This window comes from Branchiostoma belcheri, unplaced genomic scaffold (genome assembly GCF_001625305.1).
Source record: "Branchiostoma belcheri isolate BF01 breed outbred unplaced genomic scaffold, Haploidv18h27 scaffold36, whole genome shotgun sequence".
In the NCBI taxonomy this organism is placed as follows: Eukaryota; Metazoa; Chordata; class Leptocardii; order Amphioxiformes; family Branchiostomatidae; genus Branchiostoma; species Branchiostoma belcheri.
This window is the reverse complement of record NW_017803976.1, coordinates 286,793-293,474: the sequence shown is the minus strand read 5'-3', so window position 1 is coordinate 293,474 and position 6,682 is coordinate 286,793. Positions and strand designations below refer to the sequence as shown.

Below are 6,682 nucleotides of genomic sequence, written 5' to 3'. Positions count from 1 at the left end.
GCAGGATAAGATAACACTTTGAGAACGGAGTGGTAGGGAACAACATCTACATTCAGCCTTGACGGTACAAGACATGTTTTGCAGACATGCATAAATCTGGACAAAAATGTCCCTCGGATTGTTTTTAAACACCAGACAACAGTATAGTACTGTTGTATCACACACAGGTGCAACTTGACCTAGACCTTTGATGGCAGTTATGTATATATTTCGGTCAAAGAACAGGCGAAGAGTTTCGTTTAAGTCAATATTGCAAAATACCAAGCTGACATTATCTCTTTGATGAGACATTCCTTCCTTTGTTGAGCACTACGAAGGTTGACAACAACATCGTTTGATAGACATGTGCGCAATTATGCGTTACTTTTTCTTACAAAGAACCAGCGGAAAGTTTTCTTCAAAAGTCAACATTGCAAATACCAAGCTGGTACCATCTGTTTGGTTAGGTACATGTATATGGTTTTGTTTGTTCTTTTTACTTTTCCGTGGCCACGCAGCAGGAAATGTAAGTAACACCTTGAGCACGGAGTGGTAGAGTACAATATCTACATTCAGCCTTGAAGGTACAAAACATGTTTTGCAGACATGCATAAATCCTCGTACTTTGAAGTAAGGCAGGTGCTGATTGGATGAGTAAAGTAATGTTCTTGCGTGTCAGACGCATCGATTGGTTGAGCAAAACTGTCGGTGGTAGAGGAATTCGCGTTCTGACAACACCTTTTCATTCTCACGCGAACACCAACACGAATTGGACGTCGCAGAGTTCTGGGCCTGCTAGAACAAGTAAGTTTGTTTTCTGTCTGTTCACTGTTGTCTCCTCTAAAGTTCGAATCAGTTCAGTTCTTTTTTCCAAAAGTAGCTCTTGACACTAAATAACATATCTTAGAAGTGTAACCTATATATTATAGATAAGTATCTGCATGCTTTAATGATGTAACGTTACATGTATTAAGCCTCTGTGACATGTTGGTTGAAGTTCAGAAACAGTCTGATCAGATTTTGTCACACCTACTTTTCTATACGAATCGACTTTGAGTTAAATTTGACCCCTGACCACGCCCGAACACTGCTGACTTTAATACTCCTGGAAATTAACAAAAAAACAGCCAGGACTATCCGCTCGCGGAAAGTATAATTGCACACACGAAACATGGCATAACAAACTTAATTGTTCCAGAAGCTGATGTAACGAACGTTTTCTTTAAAGCAAAATGCATGATTGGCAGATGATTTGCATACATATGTGTTAAACTTTGCAGTCTAGAACAAAAGTCTGGAAGAAAGGGCAGCACACTCATTCTCCAGTCACTACGTGCAACCAACTGAACAGGTAAGTTGTGATCGTCTGGAATAAGTCCCCAACTAAGTTCACGGCTTTTGCATTCTCTACTGAACCACCGTTATTCCTTTGCATTATAAGTTTTAGAATTGGTGACCCTCCAAAGAATAAGTTTCCCTTATTACCTTCGCCAAGAAGGTTATGTTTTCAGAGGCATTCGTGTGTGTGTGTGTGTGTGTGTGTGTGTGTGTGTGTGTGTTTGTGTGTGTGTGTCTGTAAACAAGATAACTTGAGAAGGCTTCTATGGATTGTAATGATATTTGGTAGGTGAGTAGGTATTGATGAGACCTCAAAATGACGAGATTTTGGGCCCCCTGGCAGCTTGTTACGGTACTGCAGCTGAACGTCTGGTTTTGATATTTCATTACCTAGACATGCTAGGGTCACGAAACTTGGGTGGCATATAGCTCTTGTGCTGGAGAAGAAATGACGTGACCCCCTAGTGGCTTGCTTTAGAACTGCAGGAGCTTTTTGTTCAATATTCAAAAGAGGATAACTGAAGAACCCGTTGACGGATCGTCATGATTTTTTGGTCTGTAAGTAGCTTACGTGATGCTTGACATACTTATGTGACAATTATACAAATATTGATATAATTTGCATGATTTATGAGGAAATTCTATAAATCAGCTGCATTCCATGATAGGAGTATTGAAGCTTGTTACATTGAGAACGAGAGAAACATAGGCAGATATTGATTATGTATATGAAGAGTTGATTTGTTATAATGTTATAATTTCGTAATGGTAACAGCCTAGAAAGTCATTTTAAAGTGGTATTTGAAAGTTAAGTGAAGGTGAAAATCATTAAACATAACGTATTCAAATCAGGACCTCATTTGCATAATTTAGGGGGAAATGCTAGAATGGCATTCTTTATCGCAAGACTCTTTTGGAGAATATCAAATTCATGCAAATGAGGATCCTACTCTCCACGTCGCCTTACCTAGCTCATAATGGGATAAGGGTTCCATCGGACCAATGGGAAGAGTCCTGGACATCACGTGAAGCACTTTTGCAGAGACAGTGACGAAAACCATAGATTGTTGTACGTGGCAGTCAGTCTATTAAACCGCTGCGTGTAGGATAGGTATGTCATTTCCCTGCCATGTTAACGTTGTGTTGGACCAAATGTTTTAACTTTAAACACTCTTGCCATGTTATTAGCTTGGAACAGACTAGTGTTATATCGACTCCCTCTTTGGAAGGATTTTGCCCGTAGCTGTTGCAAAAAAAGAAGATCGGATAAGGATTTCTGTTGCACAGATGAGTTGAGAAATAAGTACAGAGACACACACATAAACACTATAATTACACTTTTCTGAAAGCACGTTAATAAAATATCATGTATAGGTGCTAGTGGGGTGTACATCCTGTTTATGTTTTTCCAAAAATAAAATGGGGCCCCGCAGCTTACCTGTCTTTAAGATACCACGTTGTCATGTAATTAAGAACGAGAGGAACATCTTATAATGATATAGATTATGTAAATGAATACCTAATTTGTATAACTAATGGTAAATTGCTATATTTCATAGTATATGCTGATAATTTCATACTTGTCGCATTTGGAAGTTAAGTGTATATTAAAAGGTGAACATCAATAAACATTCTCTCAAATCATGACCTCATTGTGGAAGTACTAGAATAGCCTTTTTTCATTGGGTGGAGAATATGATCAACTGATATAATCCATGCAAATGAGGCTCTTATTTGCAAAACAAATGAGTAAACATGTACAATTCCTCCAGTGGAAGGGTTAACATCATTTGGCGAAGGTATGAGATCGTGGAACTCTTGTTTTCTGTGGCACTGAGTTTGTCACCGAAGAAAGCCCTGATGTTCGTGTAGCAATGACACTTGTGTTAAACGCAGTGAAACGGATCATCCCGCGACGTAGCTCAGTGATTGATAGCACTTCACATTTCTCTGGACATCTTGATGGCTCTTCCTTGAATGGACAGCCCTACAGTAATTTAATTATAGGTTTCGAATGCTAACTTTCACGCGTAAATTTGAATTACTATGCGTGTCTTTGTGGTTCGTTACGAGACAAGCTACACGTAAAGCCCCTGTCATACTTCCAGGGTCTCCCGTGGTTTTGTTCTAGATCAATCTCCGTCCAAGATTGGCGCTTGATCGGGAGTAGCCTTAAACGTACCCTATTCTCCTCTGCAAATGCAGGGCTTTACTGACCTTGGTCTTTTAAATTTTATAGTCAGCTGGCGCAGACGATCGCGACTTATAAGATTAACAGGCAACTTCGACGGCCAACCACCTTGTTCGCAAGTAGCTGAATGACCGTAGTCTTGAGAAAGTCCAGAGGCGTACAGATCATAGCATTTATCTGTTAATTGCTGTACTTAATTGCACTACATTTTGCTTTGTTTCTCACAATAATTTCTTATTTCGAGGCAAATTTTATTAAGGATTGGAGCATTATTAGATATATCGGTATAGGTGTGGATATTTCACTTTTGGGAAAACAGGCATAACAGTGCGCATTCTGAGTCCCTGTATAAAGTTATGTTCATGTGACATCGCCACGTTCTTGTTTGATAAAACAGGGACAAAAGCACAGCCATCCTGTCCTTGGTCAGAATTTATTCCAGCTCGTTTGGTGCCCGGGTGTCCGATGATGGCGCTATTCATAATAGACTAGAACGCCATTGTTAAAAAGGCATTCCTAACTTACATACCGACTTGATACAAGTGATGTACTCGAAACAAGATGTGTATTATTCATAGCGTTTGAGACATTTAACCACCAACGATCTGATTTGTGTAAATGTCGACACGTTTAAAACCTGAACTTTTTTTGTCAATATATCATTGTTCGATGTCTAGTACACGCGCGTTAGTAGAGGTCATACATTGACCGGTGTTGTTGGACCGGTGTTGACACTTGTTTAAAACACCATATCATATAACCAAGGTGCATGCATATATTATGTTAATGCAGAGGTCATTTGCGTAATTAAAGAAGAAATTTACATTTACATATCAAGCCCATATTTCATGGAGGTATGAGATCTCGGAACTCTTGTTTTAGGATAATTAAGGTTTTTACCTCCGAGGGGGAAGGGATCATTTCACCCGAATGTTCTGTTTTTGGTCCCGTTTTTTTGTTTGTTTGTTCGTCGCAGATATAACTCACGATCCTCATGATAGATTTTTTTCGACTTGTTTTTAGATATTGAGGTCCTGATGAAACATGGTGATTTGGACATTTTAGCAATATTTTTAGATGCTTTAAAATAAAAGGTCGACACACTGTACTTAGACGTTTTGTGGCATCGACCGTACGGAACCAGTCGCATGCCGGATGACTGCTATTATTTTTTTTAATTTATTTTCACTATAATCAAACATTCACATAGACATAGAGCCTCTCTAATTGACCATAAGCATTAAATGGCTACTACATAAAGTAAAGTACATATGCATTAAATGACTAATACATAAAGCAATATCTATAATTAAGCCTTACATAAGGTACCCCAATTACCCCGATGCCTCTCCAGCTTCCCTCTCCGAGACGCAATCAGGTATTCTGTCTTTTGATAGAAAATTGCTAGTTGTTTCGAAATTGAAAATTTTAGATGCCCTGGACTGAAAGATAAAAAGCTTACCTAATAAAATGATCAAATTTGTTAACCGTTTTGCTCATCTGGACAGGTCAAAAATAACATTTAAGGAAGTTAATTTTAAATTTGAACCAGTTTCCTGTAATAACCATTCCTGCACTTTCCTTCAGAAGGGGACAACATACTAGTAAATACATACATAAAACACATGTATAATAACTTTCTTCATCACTGCCACAAAATGAACATAAATTTGATTCAATCAGCTTCCAAATTTTAATCATTTTATTACAGGGTAGGTATTTATATAACGATCTATATTGAAAATATCTTAAATTAGGGTCGATAGTAGACTTTTTACATAGTATTACTGTTTTCCAAGGTATTCTATGTGTGTCGAAGTAATAAAACCACGATAGTCTAATTTTGTGCGCTACATCAGCTTGGTTCAGAGACATGAGAAATAAATTATAGATAGCTTTGCTAATCTTATCTTTTCTTAACCAATCATAATCCTTTATCGATGGTACACACACTAAATTTCTTGATAGCTCTCTATTTAACAATTTTTTTCCGCTTCAATGGGATTGAAGTAGTTATCTGTTGGTATCGCAGTTGATTACAAATATCAGGGTACACTTAACAAAAATCGTGGAATGGCATCAGGTGTCCATCTTCTGATAACAAATCATTCATAAAAATTATTTTCTTATTCAAAAGTGCATTACAAATAATAGGCTTGGCATCAAGGATGATATTTGAGTTACTCCAAAGAATCTGTTGTCGCACAGTATCTGGCGTTTCGGGTTCTGTATATTGAAAAAAAAAGCCAAGCAGCTAATGCCTCCTAAATGAAATCTTTTAAATCAAGAGAGGACACTGAAGTCAGTTGGAAGAAGGGTAGTAATCGGTGCACACCCCAGTTCTTGTCCGTGATAGTCCGTTGTAAAAAAGTGACGAAAGGGTTTTGAGGGTCCAAGTTTGAGGTGACATTTCTCATAAACTGCCACGAAGTATCATTAAACATTAACATTGCTGAAGAGTGTAAGAAATGGTGATTTTGGGGTGAAAATTTCTTTTGGCTCCGAACCTTACTTCCGGGTATCCTTGCGCGCCAAGTGTAATCCGCCCGTTTGAGCTAGATTTCGCTCTGCGGCTTCGTAGGGGTGGATTTGCAGCCCCTCGCGCCGTGGACTGTTTAGAAAATTTCAGTACTAGAATTTTCTTTATAATTTACTCGGGTATAGTCAAGGCTTGGGTCTTTCTGCCAGCATCAGTCATTTCTGCCGGAAATTTTTTTTTCTATGAGATTATCCTTCGCGAAAATTCGCAATTTTGGGCATTAATTTTGGAGTGAAAATTATGTTTTCCCGTTGGTTTTACCAAACTTAAAAAGGTTGAAGAAACCAAACTCCGTTGCTCTTGTAGCTGAAGAGATATCCTTTCGTCCCATATACAGTTATTCTCCTTCCGAATTATTCCACGCCAGAGACGGTCGCTAGATTTGAGGGTGTGCAGCTTCGAATAGAGATGCCAAATAAACTGGGGTGTGCCCCCTTAAGCGTGGGTTATAATCTATCCACTTAGATGAGAACCATTCAGGATTAAACTATAATTTCGGAGTCCACGATAAAACACCTTAATCCCTTTTTTGTGTGCCTGTGTGTGTCTGCACCAATGAAATTTTGAACTTATTCTAATTTGCAGAATGATATCGTTTTCATTTTACTCTCTCTCTCTATCCCTCTCCCCCCCCC

The 6,682-nt window shown here is 38.4% G+C and overlaps 1 protein-coding gene across 1 annotated transcript in view; it reads left to right on the top strand.

Moving 5' to 3' along the window:
• The first annotated feature begins 738 nt into the window (after window positions 1–738).
• LOC109476145 overlaps window positions 739–6,682 on the top strand; it is a 12,832-nt gene continuing 6,888 nt past the window's right edge. The window contains exons 1-2 of the mRNA XM_019777040.1: window positions 739–783; window positions 1,260–1,330. The gene's annotated coding sequence lies outside the window, so the exon portion shown is untranslated. The remainder of the gene's footprint in view (window positions 784–1,259; window positions 1,331–6,682) is intronic.